The 20,719-nt window shown below is 46.0% G+C and overlaps 1 protein-coding gene across 6 annotated transcripts in view; it reads left to right on the top strand.

Annotated features, from left to right (window-relative positions):
- Positions 1–20,719, top strand: part of RNF212B (ring finger protein 212B) — a 1,495,999-nt gene that overhangs the window by 1,133,441 nt on the left and 341,839 nt on the right. The gene's annotated exons all lie outside the window — the stretch shown is intronic.

The raw sequence follows: 20,719 nt of genomic DNA on the forward strand, positions 1-20,719 counted from the left end.
CCACGGCGCCAATGATTTCAATCCGGGCCCTCGGGGACAGCAGGTACATCCTAACAAATCCTGCAGCTGTGCTGCGATGGGGCCCGCGGCGCTATTATTTCCAGTCCGGGCCCTGTGGGATAGCAGGGGTAGCCCTACAAGTCCTGCAGCTGTGATGCGATGGGGGCCCGCGGCGCCTATGCTCGCAGTCCGGGATAGCGGGGGCCCACTGCTTCTAGACACACACTCTGCCTGCAGAGGCCCGAAGCACCGGGCACACCGGCTCGGGTCTCAGGGCGTAGACAGGGATCTTTGCCCCCAGCGGGTGCCCCGCAAGCACCAGTCCCCAGCGGTTGCCGCGTCGGGCCAGGTCTTGGCCCCGGGAGCATCAAAGAAGGCTCCGGGGTCCCCAGGCTCACCAGGAGCACTGAATGCGGGTACAAGGGCCCACGTGGAGCCGAGCCACAGCAGGCAGAACCAGGCCCTCCTCGGAGGAGCAGGCAAGCCCTGGGCAAGAGCCCCTCGGACCGCCAGGCACCGTCAGTCTTCTGCCGCCCGATCGATGGCCGATGTCACCGCCGTCTCTCGCTGGTCATCCAGTACCCCAGAGCTTGGGGCAGCCAGGTTTTGCAGGGGGGGAGACAGGCCGATTTCAGCAAAACGGGCAGGGTGTCAGCTACAACAGGGGCCCCACCGCGTAGACGAATGAGACAAATCCAGGGCAGTGGGCCGGCAATGGGCCCGGCATCTTCGCGGCAGCGGCCGCCAGTTTAAAAGTGCTGCGTTGCGGGTCCAGGAGACCAGGGTCGCCCACTCTGTTCAAAATCACCAACCATTGTCCCAAACAGAGCTCCGGAGGCCCCCGGGCAGCAAGGCGATCGATGCATGGTGTCAGGGGGTCCCGATGTTATCGGATGGCCGAGCGGATGATGGAGGGGTTCGGAGCACACCTAAGGTGCGACCACCATCTTGACGCTCGTGCACACACCTGCTTTAATTTTTATATGAACATTTTATTTTGAAATCAAATAATCATCAAGCTTCTGCAAATACTTGCATCAAATCAGAGAGCATTCTGGGCGATACATAGCCTCATATTGCTAAACTTTGAAAACATGTGTTCTTATTTTTATACTGGAACCACTGTCAGTAGTACAGTCAGAGCTTACAACATTTATATGGAGCGCTCACCCTAATAATAAAGGCTTTCAATTAATGAACCATAAATACAGGTTTGAACACCATTAACATACAGGCAAAACTATTACCTCAACTGCAGACAGTGCACTTCCCTGTTCATTATGTGGTACTGCAAACTGGCAGCCAAAGGGTTTGCGCTGCAGGGGGTTCCCAAGGACAAAATTCTAGGCCTGGGCGGTAAGTTCCGTTCCGCTCACGGAATTTGCAGAATTTGGGTAATTTTGGGCTCTGCGGAGAACGTGGAATTGCCAAAAATTCAGCGATCTGCAGCTTCGCAGAATTTTTTGCTTTGTAGCGCTTTCAAAATGCGTGTTCGCCAGATATTTCCCCCCGAGCACGCAAACAGCGTTTGTGAACAAGAAAAAGGCATCGCGAACGGGGCGGCACACTCTGCGTGCTTGCAGAGATTTTTTCCCATTTTGCGGAGCTTTACGTAGCACGACCACAAAAATTCCGCTCACCCCTACAAAATACTCATGAAAACTTGTTGCAAGAGCATTCCGAAGTGTGGTGTACGCAGGGGTGTAATGCAGACCCCTGCAACCCTTCTGACACATGGTACCCTAAATCCATCAAGCGGCCCACAGCCCTTCAGAAGGCCCCATTCAGCCCAAAGGTAATGAATATCAATGGCACCTCATTCCATTCTGATGGGGGAACATCATTTTGTATTAAGCCACTGGCTTAAGGTCACTTTTTTTTTTTAAATGTAGGGTGTGTAGCGTCCTCCCCTGCCCGGAAGCATGAAAATGAATACACCGCACATGGAGCTCTGTAACAAAATATCTTTATTCTTTAACATAAAACTACGCTCTGCATACATCACGTTGTAACTTTTCATAACCACACCCTAATACCTCCCAATAGATTATGTAATTCCCCTAAGAATTCGCCCAGAACCACGAGTGTCCTAGCTCACATAGTATTGACGGCACTACAGCTCCTCCTTTGCTAAGGAAAAAGTACAAATAACATAAATTGAATGAGTATTTGAGGCGCGCAAACTGGCCTGCCAGATTGGGTGGTATGAGGTAGTTGAGTTGCACTTACCTCATGCACTTGTTTATGCACTGATGACACAGGTTCAGATGGGTGATCTGGGCATTTAGGCAAAGTTGTCTCATAGTGTCAGGAGCTTACGAGCAATGTGGTAGGTATTTGAAATGATGGATTTTCCTGGGCGATGTGCGGTCACCATATGTCCTTTGCACGTTACAACTCTCAAAGGGTCAGCAGCAAACAGAGTGTCTGTTTTCTGCTTCCGTTTCTGTTTGACTAGCACCCAGTCCCCACTATCAAAGACTGCTTCCTTGGCGTGTCTGCATCATCTGCATATGCTTTCATCTGGCACTTCTGAGAAGTGTCCGTGACTCGATTATCAACACTCAGCAATCGGTCCGATGTCCATTGTGGTAGATTGGTTCTGTTGGCTCTCCCAAACAGCAAGGTGGCAGGACTCTCCCAGCTGTGGAGTGAGGAGTTGCTTGTTAGGCACAAAAGGCTTGACACAGGGCTTGATGCAAATCTACTCCTTCATTCAATGCTCGCTGAATCACCTTCTTGAAGGTGCCACTAAATCGTTCAACAGCACCATTTGCTTGAGGCCAGATAGGTGTGCTCTTTTGATGCTTGACATTGAGTCGAACGAGAAACTCCTTGAATTCTTTGCTATTGAAAGGTGGGCCATTGTCAGATTTGAGAATAGTGGGAATGGCCCACACTGCAAAAATGTAATCAAGCCTCTAAATGTCTTTGTCATAGTTTTTCGATAAGTCTTCCAACAAAGGAAAATGCGGGTATTCATCAATGACTACCATGAGATGATGTCCTTTTCCTAGAGGCCCAAAGTAATGAACTGCAACTCTCTCCCAGGCATGAGCAGGAAGGTCAGACATATTCAGTGAATGCTGCGTCACCTTGGGGGATAAGCAGTTACAAAGATGGCACGACTTCAGCTCTTTTTCAACAAATTCACCTAGGCAAGGGAGCCACATTGTAAATGTATGTATACTTGTAAAGCGCACTATCACCTTTCAGGCATCCTGGCGCTGTATACCGCTGTGGAACGCTTCCTGGCTTTCCCTGTGAGATGCCCTCTACTGGGCACCCCCAAGGTGAAGCTAAGCATCCTAGCACTTTCGAGGCCATTGTGGAGATTAAGCAAGCTATTGCCCAGAGTTGCAGAGTGGGACCCATGATTAGAGTAGGCACCGAGGTGAGAATTATCGAGTCCGTGGACATTGATCCCAAGACCCTGCCGCGTCGGGAATTGAACCCTGGTCCCGGGCCAGACCTCTGCCTCAGGGTCTGCCGCTCTAATCGGTGAGCCACACTTCTCCACATTCAGTCTCTTAGAGCTCTCTTAGTGGCTACATGGCCACAATGTCCTTCATTGCCTAGCTCAATGACTTGCTGTCTCAGGCATGACGATTCGAGCCTCTCAGTATGATACCTTCTTGAAGGATAACTCATCCTGTATATTTTGGAATTTTTGAAATTCAACATCATCAGCAAAAGGTCTGCTTTTCTTCCAGGATCGTCTCATGATGAGGTCTTTGAGGATGAGCATGTCCTGATCTGCAATGGTAGCAACAACAATCTTTTCAGTGGATATAGCTGTTGGCATGCTGGACCTCACAATTAAATTGACATACTCTTCAGCGCTGTTGGATGTTGATTTGTGGCGATGTAGCTGCTTTCGTGAAAAGTAATCTGCTGGGTTTTGATCTTTTCCTGGCTTGTGTACAATCACATAATCGTACTCTTGCAGTTGCAGCGCCCACCTCTCAAAGTGTGGGGTCATCTTAGCTTTTGAGCAATGCTTGATGGTATGTAATAATAGTGAAACGTTTCCCATTTTGAATCACATTCAAATGTTAAGAGGCCCACACTGTGACTCTCCTTTTTTGACATACAATAGGCATGTGATCTAAGTATGTAACTTGGGGTCAAAATAGTCCATTTCAGTCACATTCTCAATCGCATGTTTAATGTCTTTGAAACTTTGATCCCATTCAGAAGACCAGTGAAATGGGATATTTTGTTTTGTTAAGTCTTTCAGTGGGGTTGTCATTGTAGCAAAGTCACGAATATATATCTTGAGCAGTAACTGGCCATGCCTAAGAAGGATCGGAGCATGGTTATATCTTGTGGGGGGCAAGTAGAAGACAGTGCTTGCACTTTATCTGAGTCAGGAGTCATTCCTCCATCATAGAATACGTGCCCTATTGAAGAGTAGAACCTGCAACCAGGGGGGACAGAGCCTTTGCCACTCTGAAGTGACCAGGAGGCTCGGAAGAGCAATGCCCACCAATGACGAACGGTTCAAGAGTGATGCCAGTGATCTTAAGCTGCAGCTGTGGGGTCCAGTTGATGATGAGGAAAACCAGGAGCTTTGCACGAGCTGTCCCACATTGGAAGTAGAGAACCAGGGGGTCAGTGTCCAGAGGGAGCACCAACAAGCCTTGGCAGCCTCAACAGGCGTGGAAAGCAAAGAAGGAGCAACGTTGGTACCTGCAAGGTCCAAGGGACTCACCCCAAGCAGGACAGTCAGAGCAGGCCCGAGCAAGCAGGGGAGCCCACTGGAGCAGGAGAAGAACACCAAGAGGACCCCCAGGCCGAAGGCACAGGCGTCATAAGAGGACCGCGAGCAGCTCCCTAAAGAGGATGCGGTGAGGACACAGATCTTACCGGAAAGAGATGCTGGAGGCTGGAGCTTCTTGTAGCCTGAAGATCTCTGGAGTGCAGAGCCAACAAGCCTGGGCAATGGCAAGTCGACGCGGTGCCCAGGGGCTTGGTCCCAACATTTCCGACAAGGGATACTATCCTCAAAATTGCAAAAAGGACAGGTAAGGCCTCAAGGGAGTTGCAGAACCACTACCTATGTTGCTGAGCCTTTCGAAGTCCGTGGGACGTCATGAGAAGCAGACCGGTCAGCTTCATTGCAGTGCCTACAGATGCAGGGGAGTGACTCCTTCACTCCAAGGGAGATGACTTTGTGTGTCCTTAATGCCCACAGGTCTGTTGAAGATCCTGGAAGAGTCACAGACAGAGACGACAAAGAAGACTTGCAGAACAGCGAGAGTAGGAGCAGTAGGAGTCTTCCGTGATGCAGTCTTTGTTCCAGGTGAAGTCCAACGAAGTCCTAGTGTCCAGACTGTTGAAGAGTGATGTGGTTTCAGGCTTGAGTCTTGTCCCATGACGAATCTGGGAACCCACCTACAGGTAATCCCTTAAATACCCTTGGAAAAGGGGTTAGGATAACACTGGGGTCTCTCCCAGAGGAGGGGCTGGACAGAGGAGAGAATACTTCCATGTCGTTTGTCCAGTTTCATGCGTGAGCGGGAGCCAAGGGTTCCTTGAACCTGCTCAAACTGTAGTATGCAAGAAGAGCACCAAATGCATCCTTGAAAGCAGTCTGGTGGTGCTAGCAAGTGCCCCCACCCCAGTCCAATACACTAAGGCCTGTCTGGTAGGTGGTCACACCTCCCTGTGACAAGAAACCTTTTGTTCTACCTTCCCCTGCTCGAGCTGAGCTCAGCAGCAGGAGGGCAGAATTGTGTCTGGGGTCAGCAGCAGCACTAGCATGCTGGCAGACCATGGAAGGCTGTTACCTGGATTACTGAGGTCTTCTTGGAGGAGGCCCCCAGTGCATGGAATCATACCTCCAACACAGGTAACGGTGTTGGGGTATTATTCCAACATGTTTGATTCCAAACATGCCCTGGTTCTGCACAGCCACTATAAATGTACCCATCGCGTAATAACGGATGGCCACTATATGTATCAAAATGGCTGCCATCAGTTACAAAGCGTGGAGAATCGAATCCGGGGTTTGTAGGAGTGTCCTGCTCATGCAGGGGCACCCACACACATAAAATCTCGCACCATGCTTTCAGGATTGAAAGGCATGCCTTCGTGGTAACTTATAGGTCTGAAGTGTAGTGACCTCAGATATAAGAAAACGTATATCTGTCGTAAGTGGTGTTATCACCAGCTTACACAGGCTGCAATGGCAGACCTGAAGTCAAAGTGGGAGTGGTCTCTCATGGGTGGCACAATACGTGCTGCAGCCCATGGCCGACCCCTGGGTACCTCAGTACCATGATCTAGGGCCCTATAGGGGTACACCAGTAACCAATTGTGGAGATACAGAAGTACTTCCCTTAGTCAATTTAGGGAGGAAGCACAGTGACTGTGGTCCTGATTAGCAAGATCCCTGTCAGGCTAGTCAAAATAACATATTGACACCAGCAAAAAGTGGGTGTAACCAAGAAAGCAGATCCTACTTTTCTACAGTTACCCTGCCCTGATTGCCCAACAGTCTGACTTTTATTCTGCACCTAGCGTTGCACTAATGTGAGTGCAGAGGCCTAGGCTAATCCTTGACTAAGTAAACCCTTGAGCCTCTCCTGTGACCAGGAGGGGCTACACTAAATCCTTATAATGGGCAGAGGATTATTATTTATGGTCTTTTATGTATTGCAGTGTACCCAGTGTAGTGCAGAGTATCTCAGTTATACTACTATTTTGAGCCTTATTGGACATTCTAAAAGAGTTCATATTTTCACTACAATATAATGATGATACTGAGATTTACATGAAGATTTATACCTTAAAGACATTCATATCATGAAGGCCTGCCTCATAAAAGTACAGCTCTCAATGTCAATTAGCTTTCTCCATCTTAACATGCAAAAGATAGAATTTTTACTCATCTCTGCCAGAAATAAAAGCAAATTGGACTTAACCCTACTAAGATCTCTCTTTTAGACATAAGGTTTTCCTTAAATCCTGGTCACTGAACGTTTAACCTATAAGTCTCCCCTAAGGTAGGCCTTTCAGTCCAAAGGCAGGGTGCATGGTTCTAAGTGTGTGGGTACCCCTACACGAGCAGAGCTACCCCTACAAACCCCAGACTCTATTCTGTGGGCTTTGTAAATGTGGTGAGCCATTTTAAGATTTGTTGTGGACACTGGCCCGTCGAGATGTCTAAGTACATAATGGCTGTTCTGAACCTGGTCATGTTTGGCATTTTTGTGAGCTCCCCCTTTCTCCTTTCTTATACTTTCTTATACTTTCTTTTTCTATTATCATCATGGCTGAGAACCACGGCCTATCCTTCACCGAAGATGACTTATTGTCAGCACTGGCAGAACATCCCGATCTAGTTGATGTTATATCCACTGTAATCTCTATTAATGAAGATGAGTGGGGCAAGTTACTAGGCCTTAAAAAATCTCAAACTCGCACGGCATTACATGGCTCCATAATGGCGCAATATCTACGGAATAAATGCGCACCAACTGGTCTCATTGTGACTAATGCCCCTAGATTGTTCCTTTCAGATAAGGAGTTCTTGAAAAGCTGGTCAATGATAGCATGGCGATGCACTAGAGATTGGCTGATTTTAATTATCCAGACATCTAAACGTGTAGCAGACACCTTGCTCATTGAGATTCAGGCTATGGAATCCAAAATTAAAGCCACTCTTTCATCTAAAGCCTTTCAGAAGAACCTAGATGATAGCAATAAGAACAATAGGGATTACAAAGAGTACACACTTTCAGTCAAAATAGAGAAGTTCAGAAAAGATCTCGACAAGTTTAAATTTGACAAAGTCTATCCCTATTCCAGTGAGTCTTACTTTCCCCCAATCTTTAATGCCAATAGCCGTAAAAATGGTTCTACATATGGGACATCTAGTTCCGATGAGAACTCGTCAGGCAGTGACACTGGTAACAGCAACTCCAACACGCGAGGGCGAGGACGTGGTAAAAGGAATCTGCGTAACAACTGGAGTGGTAATCACCAGCACCAGCAACAACAATGGTGGCCACCGAATCTGTGGAAATTCGGAGGTATTCCTCCCCCTTTCTTTCCCCCACAACAACCAGGGCCTTTTCAACAACCTATGGGCCAATGTATGCCCATCGCCCCAGCGAATTATCAACCGAATTTTCAAAGTAATTGCATTGGACAGCCTTTTTTAGGATTTGGCCGAGGCAGGTCACGCGGGAGAAGAGGAGGACAGACTCAACTCCAAGTCCATTACAGTCCTCCGTCAACCTCGACGGGAACGAGGAACTTGAGGAGCAACTCCGCGAAGACCAAGGAACAAGCACAGAACAGTGTGAACCCGGATTTGTAATAAATCTGAGCAAACATGTCTTGACTCTAGCAGAGGAACAAGCCTTGAACAAGGGGCTTGGGTTCGTCCCTACTCATCGGAACGATCACTTTGAGACTGGTCTGGAACTTGCCAATTTTCTGAGGAAGATCAGACTACATGTCTTTTTTGCGGACAAAGATACATCTTCACAAGAGGAAAGGGATACTAACACTGGTCTGAAGTGTAAGTCCACTTTTAATCCACTGACTCATTTGATGCCACCTCAGGTCTTAGCCTTTGAACAAGCTATGGAAAAGGAAGTTGAGAGCCTTTTTTCAGAAGACAACAAGGCATTCTGTAATTTATCTAAAACCGAACATCTGGCACTCAAGTCCCTGTCAGCCGATAAGGAACTCACCATCAAACCGGCTGATAAGGGCGGTTCCATCGTCCTTTTGGATACCAGTGTCTATCGGTCCGAATGTCTACGACAGCTTCAAGACAGAAATGCATATCATCTCCAGACACAGGATCCCACAGAAGAACTCAAAGGGATTATAAAAACAATGATTGAGGAGGCCTCATCCGAAGGTTGGATCACTCAAGCTGAAGCCACGTTCCTGTATACCGAACATCCTGTGACGCCTTATTTCTATGCCTTACCTAAAGTCCATAAACAACAGAGGCCTCCCCCAGGTCGTCCGATCATCTCAGGCATAGGATCGGTTCTTGAACCACTGTCCACATTCACGGACTATTTTTTGTGACCAATGGTTCAAGAAATGCCTACGTATCTGAAGGATACTACAGACGTCCTACGCCTGTTACCTAACATTGATTTTGACGTGACCACGGACCTGCTGGTATCTTTCGATGTAGAGGCTCTGTACACCTCCATCCCTCAGGATGAGACATTAGAAGTCGTCCATAATCTGTTGGACTCAAGAGACCTAGGTAGTATTACACCAGTCCATTTCATCATGGCTTGTGTCACTCTAGCCATGAAGCGGAATTTTTTTAGATTTGAGGAAGACATCTATCTACAGGTGTCTGGCACAAGTATGGGAGCGTTTACGCCCCCAGCCTAGCGAATCTATACGTCCACTCATTTGAACAGCAACATGTTTTTGGTGATAACAACCCCTACATCGATAACTTGAGAACCTGGAAAAGGTATATCGATGACGTGTTGGTTATTTGGCGTGGTTTGAGTGAGAGATGTATTGAGTTTCTTGAATGGCTAAACAGCAGGAACACCTTTCTCAAATTCACCATCGAGATAGGAGCTTGCTTTCCTTGATCTTTTGATTGTGGCCACTCCTGGTGGTCTTCAGTCTGAGCTTTATAGGAAACCAATATCCAGGAATTCTCTCTTACTATTCAATAGCCACCACCCCAGGTCCTTAAGGGAGAATCTCCCCTTTGGCCAATTTTTGCGAGTTCAAAGAAACTGTTCCACCGCCACAGCATACAAGGAACACTCTACAGTACTATCTAAACAGCTAATCTCACGCAACTATCCTACTAGATTGGTACAACAATCTATGAAACGGGCTATGAACAATAATCGATCAGCTCTGTTGGAACCTTCTGAACCGAAACCTCCACTTGGAAGACTCGCATTTGTTCACACGTTTGGGACTCTTTCTAACAAGATCCAGAAGTCGGTTAAAAAACACTGGCCGATTCTCAATTCTGGCCACATGAATATTCAGCCTCCTCTGTTCTCCTTTAAGAGGGGTCCTAATCTGAGAGACAGAATGGTCCACACGAGACCCCGTGAAGAACAACCAAGGGCCCTGGGCACATTATGGGACCTGCCCCCAGTTGTCGGACACCACCCTTGTGGTTCATGTCAGGCGTGCCCTCAAACCAAGAAAACAACAGAGGTCGACATAGGAACATCTAGGCCTTGGAAACAAACCAAATTCACTAATTGCATTGCAACAGTGAACGATTAGTGTATTTAATCACGTGCCCCTGTGGGCTCAAATACGTGGGCATGACGACACGCAAAATTCGTATACGAATATCTGAGCACAAAAGCACAATCCACTGTAAAAGACAGGCTACTAAACTTACTGCACACTTTTTAGAAGTCAACCATCCATCTACTTCATTTCAGTGGACAGTGTTGGAACAACCGTTCATTCCCTCTCACACCACGGATGTGGCCAAATTTCATCTCCTCAAGGAACAAAAATGGGTTTTGAAGCTTGATACCCACCGAAGTGGACTCAACGATGAGATTCCATGGTCCTCTTTTTGAACCTTCTGAACAACAGGGTCCTGATAGTGTTAAGGTTTCTACCATTGACTGTGAATCCATGTCCTACATTTTCAACTTACACATTGCCCAATACCTAGGTGTACCAGTTTTTTGGTATAAGACAGATCTCTACCCAGTTGCTGAGGCATACACTAACCCTGTTTTGTTCAAAAGATAGATCTCTACATAGTTTCTGAGGTACATATAAACCCTGTTTATTTTCTAAATCGCACTACAACTTTTAGGTTGTGGGTTGAACTTATGAAACTGTTCTTAGAACTTTTTTGAACTGTGGTGACTATGGACCCCATGAGATGACGACATATTATCAGTCTGCGCATTTCCAATCACTAGACACGCCGTCTCGGTAATATCAGAGAGAGTCCGATCTGAAGGTTACCAATATCGTCCATCACGGCAGTTATTTGGGATGCTTCTCATTTTTATGTAAAACCCTGGGTGATTTTGTTGGTAAAAATACTCTTTTAACCTACTATCAGTCGGCGCATTTCCAATAATTAGAGACGCCGTCTCCGTAATATCAGAGAGAATCCGATCTGAAGGTTACCAATATCGTCCATCAGGGCAGTAATGTAGGATGGTTTTCAATCTTATGTAAAACCCTCGGCACTTTGTTGGTAAACACACCCTGGTAACCTAGGAACCGTCCGACCAATAGAATGCTTTGTTTCGCCACCCTTCCTGGTTTAGGGAATGAATCAGAGGACGAACACAATAACCACGTGACTATTCTGCCCAATCAGATCGGTCCTTATATACCAGCACGTAGCTATCCGCCGGTGCCTCCCCAGTCGGTTCAGACGCCGGCGTCGAAGTACCGACGGATAGGTAAGCATGCGAGGGCCTCCGGTCTTCTACCTTCTACCTTTTACCATTTGCCGGCATTCTTTTTCAAACTCGGCATTTGTTACGCCCACTCGCTAATCTTCTAAATAAACGACCTGTTTAAAACGCGAGTGGTGAGACAACTAAGAGACCAATGTTGCTCTGTCCCTTGAATCAAAGTACGCCTCTTTGGCATTCTTTCTATTACTTTCTTCTCTTTTGGGGTTGCTCGCTATACGGGTGTCTGTTTCATGTTTTAGAGACGAATTCTTGACTTTGTCGTTTATTTGTCTCTTCAGAGCGGTGCTTCACTCTACTCCTGAGCCACTGCCAGGTGGGGTGAGGCCTTCTTTTCTTACAAACTATGGTAAGAACCACTCTATTTTTTACATGGCATATAATTGATATATCCTAAAAAGTGTGAGTTTAAAAGATATAATGATTATGATCATTGGATAGTCAGCACAGATAGTCTGACTCAAGCTGAAAGTCCCTAATCTGTAGACTAAGCTATACAGTGTGATTTGTGCAACTGTGTGTGAATTTTACTTGTATGACACTTAATTTTTTGCTCTGACCCTTTTTCAGTGAACGACATAACCTGTAAGGAACAAGACAAGATCTTTACACCTAGAATTCACAGGTGATCTCTGTACTTGTCTTTGGATTTTGATTCGTCACTAATTAATATATTTGCACATTTATAGTTTTGCAGTAGCAGTTAATTTGTTGTAAGGTCCTGAAGAAAGCAAGGACATAGTTGTCCCCTAATTGCTGAAACATGTAGACCTAGTTCCATCTCTAGACAGTATATATTTCCCAACTGTCTTCACAATTTTTTAATATTGGTGCAGTGAGTACCACTTGAATAAACTTTGATCTGTACTCCCTCATCCAAATTTTAAGACACACTTTACTTTTTATTTTCCTCACTTTTAGCACTGCACTGCATCAGTCACCTCACATTATTCCACTCACTAATTCTGAGAAGTGGTATACCATACTACCGGTTTTCCCAATCAAGGAGATCTATCCACATCTTGATCTTCTTTGTTTTGAGCACAACTTAACTGGGTAGATGGTAATGGAAGAAACCAAAATGATGAAGGGCGGTTCCGAGTGGTGACTGATGGGTATCTTTGACCATCCCTCAGGTTGTCATAGAATACTTTTTCATTTAAGGTCCATTGCAAATTTATTTGTTGTTTAGTCTTTAACACACACCACAATTCAATTTTTTAAGACCCTCTGGTATTTTGTTGTTGTTACATGTTTGGCATCAAACATGTTAGAATCATGCAAATACACAGATTCCAGTGCTAGTTGCATGATACCATATCCTCGGGTGGTCCTTAGGAGACCCAAAATACCTACCTAAGTAACCTTATAGGGTCTGGCTGCCAACTCGTGCTGCTGCCTTCATCAGACTCTATTCTGCACCCAGCTGATGAGCCTAACTTGGGCAGGGGACGCTGAACAAAGGATTTCTTTTGAAAGGAGAGGTGTGACCACTTCTCCCTTAGAATTAGGTACGGTGGGGGTGCATCCGAACTCCAGACTGCATTAAAGGGCACATTTGTTGTCTTCCTTGCATAAACCAGTTTGGCACAGTACAGGAGCCTTTGGCTCCCACACTGATGCAAAACTATCCACCCCCCTGTCCAGCTCCTCCCTAGGGAGGTGCCCAGAGTTCCTCCAGGTGGCCACCAGATTCTGCCATTTTGATTCTTGGCCCCTAAGAGCATCTGACTGGCTAGGTCAGCTGAATAGCGTCCCTGACCTCCCCTGATAGGTGGGCCACCGCAGAAGATGTCCATCCCCCTTTTTGGGTTGCTTAAGGGTTCCCCTGAGGCTAGGTCCTTAGATTTGTCCTGGACTTTGTCAAGACCTATCCGAAGACACTTCTGCTGTTGGACACTGGAACTCTGCTGCTAGATCCAACCAGGACCAAAGACAAGACAGCTCTTGTTGGTAAGGTTTTTTTTTTAATTTTTATTTATTTGTCAATGGTTGGGTATTTCATAAAACAAACAAATACATCAAAGCAGCATTGATACTACGTACAACCACTATCAAAGCATACTTCTGTTGGAAAGATTCCTGCTGCAACTATGTCGCCACGCTCTTCCAAGTTTCTACAACTCTGTGGCCGTGCATCCTCCGAGTCAGCAAGGATTCTGCATGCATCCAAGCAAGAAGGAATCTCCCTTGGAGTGAAGGAGTCACTTCCCAGCATCCTCAGGAACCTATTTGTTGATACCTGTTTGATGATCCTCCTGGCTCTGCAACACAGGTGGTGGTCTGTTAGCTTCCCAGAGGCCTGACCAGTCTTCCGTACAACTTGGGCGACTGCAGCAGACCTGAACCGCCTCCATGTGCACCGCGTATGTCTGCCGTTGCCAAGACTTGTTGACTCTCTTCATGGAAGATCTTGAAGCTCCAAGAATCCCCAGCCTCCATTAGTGCACAACTCCAAGAATGACGTCCTGCCTGCATCCTATACACCATGGGCCTCCATCTTCTGTGGGCTGCTGAGGCTTCCCTGCGACTGCCCTGTGTCTGCTGCCAGAGGGTCCTCGAGGGGGCTTCAATGATTCCTGCTGGCTCTCCTGCATGCTGAGGGCTGACCCTTACTTACATTTGCTGGGTTAGTCACACATACGTTGCTAGTCTGCAACCAAGCTTCTTTTCCATTGCCCCGACTCTTGCGGTTGCCAAGGCTTGTTGGTGGTTCTGCCGGCCACTTACCTCCCTGCATTCTTAATCCATCGTGGGACAGCTCATGGATGACTCCGGTGCACTTGCATCATCACCTGGGCTCCCCAGATGCTTCATCAAACAGTTGTGGTACAGCAAGTACCTGGAATAAGGGGTGGCATTGTGCTCTTGTGCCTCCTCAACACCTTGGAGTGGTTTGGACTCTGCCCCCTCTGCTTTCAGGTACTTCTCATCCAGAATCCATGTTTGGGTTCCACCGTCCTGGTCCACGAGTCGCTGCTGCCGCCAGACTTTCAAGATGCTCCATTGGCTTCAATGGGCAGTTCCGACACCACATCACCTCTATGCACCTGGGCTCCCTGTTTTAGGTATCCTGGTTCCCTGGGTATCCACGGGTGGGGTAGCTCTCCAACCTTCCCATATCCAATTGGTGTTTTCAGGGTCCTTTGGGAAGGGCCCTGTAACAAGAAAATACTAACCGCGATTTACCCAGTGTTATCCTATGGACGTTTGACCCGGTGTAACCACTCTGCAACCAGTCGCTTTGGAGTCCCTAGCCACTCACCTTTGTTGGTTCCTTGCTTCCCCTGGGCTTCTCCATCCTTGGATATTGATCTTGTATTGGTACTTACGTCTTATACCACTTCCGTAATATATGGTTTGGCCCTCCCATAGGGCCCCATCTGTTTTTCTATGCTACTTACATGTTATTAAAGTATTTCTGAAGTGTATTTGGTATCTTCAGGTAGGAGATGTACCAATTTAGATCCTAGTGTTCTGTAATAAATACTTCCGTATTTTCATAAACTTCTGTGTGGTTCTTTCTTGTGTGAAAGCTTGCTGACTAGTTGATAAATGTATCCGCTTTACATCCTCTTGAATAAGCCTTAGCTGCTCTTCACAGCTACCCCTTGAGAGCTTTGGTTAGGGACCTAAACACTAGCACTAAAGGCGTTTCTTAGACTCGGTGCACAGTGCATCACCATAGGTAGACACTATATACTGAGAAAGTCTCCTTCAACAGTGAAGTGCATTGCCTTCATTCCTGTAACTGCAGGGTGAAGATCCCGACACTGATGTGAGGAGGATGGATACAGGGCCCCATTTAGAAATTCCTTAGAGACTTTTGATAGCAAGGTGCTGCTGATCAGTTCTTACTGATCACTGCCATTTGTTTGACGTGGGGGAGCGGTTTCAGTTACACAAGGTGAGGAAGTTTCAAAGTCTGGCCTGCCATTTTGTCTCTTGTCCCTGAATACTGCTCCATAGAGGCTGATGACAGCCAGCTCTCATTTCACTGTTCCCATGTTTTGTGTCCGCCAAATTTGAGACAGTGTTTAGTGCTACTTGCTGTGTAAAGCATCATTCTATGGGAAAGGTTGTGTCTGGATAGAAGCCTGAGGTCACTTCAAAAGAGAACAACTCCAAACCAGTTCTGAAGGTTGAGACAGTGAATCCATCCTTTGTATAGAAAATGTATATCAATGTTTCTGCTGAAGGAGCTGAGGGTCTGTCTAGTTCCCACAAACCTGCCTACTTGCTGAGAGAGGGAAGGACTCTACCTGGCCCAGGAGAGACAATAGACTTTCTTGGAGGAGATGCCCAGGGTGCCCCTGGATTCCGGGACAGCCAGAGAAAGTTGCCTGCCTGAGAGCAAAGCCAGGAGAGACCTGTAGTGCAGATGGTCCCTGGTTTTTCAGAAGGTTCCTGGCGGGAACTCAGCCTAGCAAAAAGCCTATGTGAACACAACAATCTGGTAAGGAGTGCAGCTGCCTTGGCAATCATGTCGGTCCAGTGAGGGCTTCAGCTTCCTTGGTGATTGTTTACACCCAGATTGGAGTGTAACTGCTGTGGTGATTGTGTCGGCCCAGCTGAGGCTGTAACTGCCTTTGGTGACATATCAGCCTGGTAGGGGCAGCAAATGCCTTGGTGTTTGTGTGAATGTATGGCGTTACAACGCATACATTTACAATGCATGTCTTTACAATGCAGTTTTTACATCTCAGCATCCATTACAACGCATTCTTTTACATTGCATGCCATTTCATCGCATTTTCAGAAACTACCTTTACAACGCATTCCATTACATCGCATTATTCCTTTACAACGCATACCATTACAATGCATACCATTGCATCGCATTTAAGGTAAGTGTTGGATAGTATAGGGGTAATAATTACTATTCTAACTCCAGTGATGCAACAGTAGGGTAAGTGTTGGATAGTGTAGGGGTAAAAATTACTATTCTAACTCCAGTGAGTGCAACAGTAGGGTAAGTGTTGGATAGTGTAGGGGTAAAAATTACTATTCTAACTCCAGTGAGTGCAACAGCAGGGTAAGTGTTGGATAGTGTAAGGGTACTATGCGTTGTAATGGTATGCATTATAATGACTTGCAAAGTAATGCCATGCATTGTAATGACATGTGTTGTAGTGGCATGCAATGTAATAGTTGCGTTGTAATGACATGCTATGTAAAGGATGTTGCGATGTAATGACTGCTAAGTAAAGGTAGTGCGATGTAATGACTTTGTTGTAAAGGTTGTTTCCCGATTGGGGCAGCCCATGCAGGGCCACACCTGCCGGAGTAATTGTGTCAACTAGGTTGGGCTGTAACTGCCTCAGTGAATGTATTAGCTCGGTTGGGACTGCAACTGCCCTGGTGCCCGTACCAGCCCAGTCAGACTCTGTAAGTGTTTTGGCAATGGTCAGCAGCCCAAGTGAAGCTGCTTCTATCTCACCACCTGATGGGGCCTCAGCAGCTGGGCCCACACCTGGGTGGAAGCACCATGGATGCCAATTCATGCTGGACTGAACCCAAGGGGCAGGTGAAAAGTTAAGCTGGCTCCATCTGGTCTCCTTGGAGACTACTGAGGGCCGCCTCCATCTACCACGGCCTCTGTCTGCTGGGTAAAGAATAAGCCTCTAAGTCCATGCTCACTTTATTTTTAAATTTTAATTTATTTATTGGCATTTCAACAGTGTACATACATCTCTCATTGCTAAATGTATAATGACGCTGACAAGCGCCATAGTATTGATCCGCTGAGATAACTACAACACCACTAACTTAGGTCAGAGCAACAGTCACATTCCAAAACATGGCCTCTTGGGCCGTATCCCATCCTTTTTTAGGGCTGAAATGCGCCACATCAGTCCAGCATAATTTACGAGAGCTCCCTACATCGCAGCTTAATGTCCCACTCATTGCCATAGACTTTATTAGGAGTGCATTGAAGAGCTTGTTGTGCTCCTGTGGCTTAATGTATTTGCTGAGTTAATCTATGCAGTGTCTGAGGGATTAGTATTGTCGGGTCGGAGAGTGTGTAGCCATTCAAGGACAGGACCCCAGATATCTTTGGCCTGGATATCATTGGCATTAATTCCCAGAATATGGATAGCTGGCGTTTGACAGAAGGTGATATCCTGTATCCAGGTCTTAATCGACGGGACACCTTCTCCTCCCAGTTCATGGCCACCCTCCGCTTCGCCAACAGTAATAACATAGCATGGAGTTTATGGACTCCTATCGGGGTGTCTTCCACATATCCTAATATCCCCAACATTGGTGTAGGTTCAGTCTGTATCCCCAAAATTTCATTTATCTTAGTGAAAATGGCAGCCCAGTAATTTGCAATGGTGAGGCAGCTCCAGGCCAAATGCAGAAATGACGGCGGTGTAAAACTGCATCTCCAACACCTGCCGTCTGGCTGGAGTCCCATACGATGAAGTTGGGTAGGTGTTCTGTAGAAGCAGTGCATAAATGTTTAAATAAATCGGACGTAACTTGTCATTGGGAGATAGCATCTGCAATTGGCCACAACAAAAGACCCTCTGTTAATCTGTAATCGGTGGGTTTAATTCTACATTTCATTCATGCAATGTTTCGGTTTAGTTACTGATGCAGTGATAATGGTATAAAGCTACGCTATGAGCTTCCACGACGATGGTCCCGCTATTATGCTTTCGGGGGCCTGTAGTGTGTGAAGTGGACTGGGAAAGGTGTTATGTAATTGGTGGCACGTTGCCCAGATGCAATGGTACAAAAAATATCTTGGCCAACCGTGTTTCGGTTCCCTCCTGTTCTGGTGGTGGGGTGCGAAGTTAATGATCCGGGTATAGGTCCACAAAGGTAATTATTGCCACCTGTCTCGCAAGGTCCACCGAACCTTTGTCTACCATTGAGGGAATTTGTGGATTTTATGCCAGGGGTACAGAAGGGGCGCATAATAACTCCAGCTGTGCTCTGTTTCACAGTCCCTCCCACGCCCAGTGCACTGTCTCAATCGTGTTTATGTCCTTTCTAGGGCAATGATATGGCTGTTAAAGTGTCATTAGAAGGGGTATAGGTGCCACCCTTTCCTTTTCCACCGCTACATGGGGCTGAAAAGGGATTGGGTGCAGCCAATAATGTAGGAACAGAGCCTGCGTGCAGTAAACATAAAACGGAATGTCAGGAGCGCCCAGTCCACCTTGAGCCAGGGGGAGTGTCAGGAGTTCCCATGAAACCCGTGCTTGTTTTCCAGCCCATGCTAGAGAAAGCATTAGGAGAGTGCAATGTTTAAAAAAATGCTCTTGAAAGAGGGAGGTTGATGAACATTTATAAAAATTTGGGCAATACTATCATTTTAGCTACCACAATTCTCCCTGCCAGGGAAAGACGTAGTTTAGACCAAGTACCGATTTTACCCTCTAGCCAAAACCATGCTCACTTACAGGCACATGCATCAAAAGAAAAAACTGTCGCAAACGGGCAGATTCTCAAAATCTGCCCTTTTGCGACCGGTATTTTTGCATTTGGGATGCATCATTGCAATTTAAGTAATCTCTAAATTGCAATTACTTAAATTGCGATTGCATTTAAGGAATCGTAAATTGAGATTCCTTAAATGCAATGCATTAAAGTGAAAAAGTTAGCGAATTAGCTAATAGGAATCGCAAAACAGCATCAATTTTTACTTGATGTTAATTTGCAAATACTTTGAAAAATGCACTGAAGTGCATTTTTCACAATTCCATTTTACACACACATGCCCTTGGGACATGTGTGTGTGTGCAAGTTGTACTCATAAGCAGATTTCAGGGTTGCAACAGGGTGTCCTTTTGACACCCTTGCACCCTTGAAATTGCATGCGCAATTTGCGAGTACCTATTGGGTACTCGCAAATTGCGAATGTAATTCCCATTCATTCCTATGGGCCTCTAGGCCCATAGGAATGAATGGGAAGACATTCCTTAATTGCGACTCGCAATTTGTGAGTCGCAATTAAGGAATGTTTAGAAATCGCTAATTGTTAGCGATTTCTACATGCATAGGCTTTTGCGATTTCTTAATTGCGATTCCTTAATAATCACAATTAAGGAATCCCAAAAGTCTACCTTGATGCATGTACCTGTACGTGCTAGAGACTCAGACCCGGATTAAGAGTTTGATGGATGCAGTATTCCTGTCAGAAATCCTCTATAAAATCGTCCTCTGTCATCAAGAACAATTTAGAGTTTGGTGGTTTGACGAACGAAACTCCGTCAAATCCCCTCCGACTCTGCCGGTTGTGCTTGCTCCATCGTTGGAGTAATAAACCAAATATGGTGGGCAGGCTCACATCAGCCATAACTCTGCTCGCTGTATGTAGACTTACCTTTTCGTTGAAGTAATATTGGAGGTGCTTCCTTCACAACTGAGTTGGCAGAAGTTACCTGTAAAAAATACAAAACTCACCCGAAATCTAGGGGAGGTGGCGGGGGGGGGGGGGGGGGGGAGGGAGTGTGCCCGGAAAAGGTTGCTGTTGTTGTGTCAGTGTGTGTTAGAATTTGTGATGTGTGTGGTGTTTTAGTTTGTGTAGGTGCTTGTAATTGCTGTGTTTGTGTTGTATGTTTTTGTTTCTGTTTGTGTTTGCTTGAAAATGTGCAGGTGTCTGCATTTCTTTGTGATTGTGTGGATGTGGTTGCATGTCTGTCTAGATTTGTGTGGTTGTGTTTGGGTTTGTGTATCTGCTTATGTATATGTATTTCTTTTGTTTTTTACTGGTTGTATGTTTGGAAGCTGTTTTGAATATACGTTTGAGTGTATGCTGTTATGTTGTTTTGGGTGTTTGTTTGGATTAAGGGTAGATTTAGGATCAGGGGACTGGTTTGGGGTCTGGGTAGTGGGTTTAGCGTACGTGTAATTTTGAAGAGAGGGGAGGGTTGAGGGATATCGCTGAGTGGTGGGTGTAGCGGTATGGAAGGGTTTAGGGTCTGGGGAGGGTTTAGAGGTAAGGGAGGAGCAGGATGAGTGGTGGGTTTAGGGGAAAGAGTAGGGCTAGCATCCTGATAGAGTTTAGGGGTAATGGAGGAAGCACTATAACCTACATGTATAACTTTTCATACATCCTGCATTTAAAAAAATATATATATATTGTATTCAAACTTTGTTAATGGATGTTAAATAAATAAAAAGTGAAACACAAAATAAACATAGTAACATAAGGAAGGGTACATGGTAACTAATTTAGTAATGTAAAAAAATTAAAAAGGGCACGTCATTACAGTGAAGAGTTGCACAGTAATGTTGATACGTTATGAAGGCTGGCTGCTTACAAGACATATACTTTAAAT

Source organism: Lissotriton helveticus, chromosome 5_1 (genome assembly GCF_964261635.1).
Source record: "Lissotriton helveticus chromosome 5_1, aLisHel1.1, whole genome shotgun sequence".
NCBI lineage: Eukaryota > Metazoa > Chordata > Amphibia > Caudata > Salamandridae > Lissotriton > Lissotriton helveticus.